Source organism: Trypanosoma equiperdum, assembly GCF_001457755.1.
Source record: "Trypanosoma equiperdum strain OVI genome assembly, contig: ctg_1336, whole genome shotgun sequence".
NCBI lineage: Eukaryota > Euglenozoa > Kinetoplastea > Trypanosomatida > Trypanosomatidae > Trypanosoma > Trypanosoma equiperdum.
In genome coordinates this window covers 19,778-20,769 of record NW_027123323.1, presented here as the reverse complement: position 1 = coordinate 20,769, position 992 = coordinate 19,778, and positions in this window count along the sequence as shown.

Below are 992 nucleotides of genomic sequence, written 5' to 3'. Positions count from 1 at the left end.
TGGTCGTTTTAAAAGTTTGGCTTTAGTCTACGTCGGTTTTGGAGCTGGCAGTTGCCGACCACCGCGAGGTTAGTGATGGATCTGTTTTGCTCAAGGTGAGGAAAAAAAAAGCGATTTTGTGAATGTCCGTTACGCTTCCGGTAGCATTGTTTGGTCAGTTGGCCGCCGGTATACGGTGATACTTGTGGGCTTTGTGTGGACTCTTTTATGCGATGCTTTTTTCTGGGAATTTTTATGGTGAACATCTATATGCCTGCACTTATCGTTTGCGAATTTCCATATAAAAACAACATCGATTTCATTTGTTACCCGGCTTCGTCATTAGAACCAGTTGAATATCCCATATTAAGCATCAGACCGCATTTTAAGTGGTAGCCTCGCTTACACCCGGTGTTTTCTTGCCATATACTGTTCATACAAAAGTACAGTTATTATTTTTGTTACTTCTCTTAACCATTTCACTGGGAAGGCCACCGTTTTGCTCTTTTGTTTCACCATAAATCCTATTTACTACGTCAGAGCTACGCATGGTGGCGCTTCTAAGTGGTATAATAGTGCTTTTTTCGTGTGATATTCAGTGAAGCTGCGTCTTTTGCCGTTACGAAGTTGCTCATTGCTTTCAAAAAACATGTATTGGCCCTGCTTTAACTAACCTGAGATGCGAATAATATGTTCCGCTGTGCCCCTCTCTTTTTTTTTACCGCCGTTGATTTCCCGCTCAATTTATAACTCCACATAAAACCGACTGCAAAAGGGGCTAAAATTGTGGTCAGTAAATGTCACGCTTGAGAAGTTTCTCTCTATCTTTTTAAAAATAGATTCATTTGCGTTTCTGTTATTCCACCTCCTTCTGATCTACTAAATTTCTCATTGATCTTCAATTTTTATTTCTTTAGTTGGTCATGTTCCAGAAAACAATAAAACACTTTTTTCTAACTAATAACGTTGCTATTCCACATGAGTGTACGGTTTACAGAGAGTAAGATTGTTCA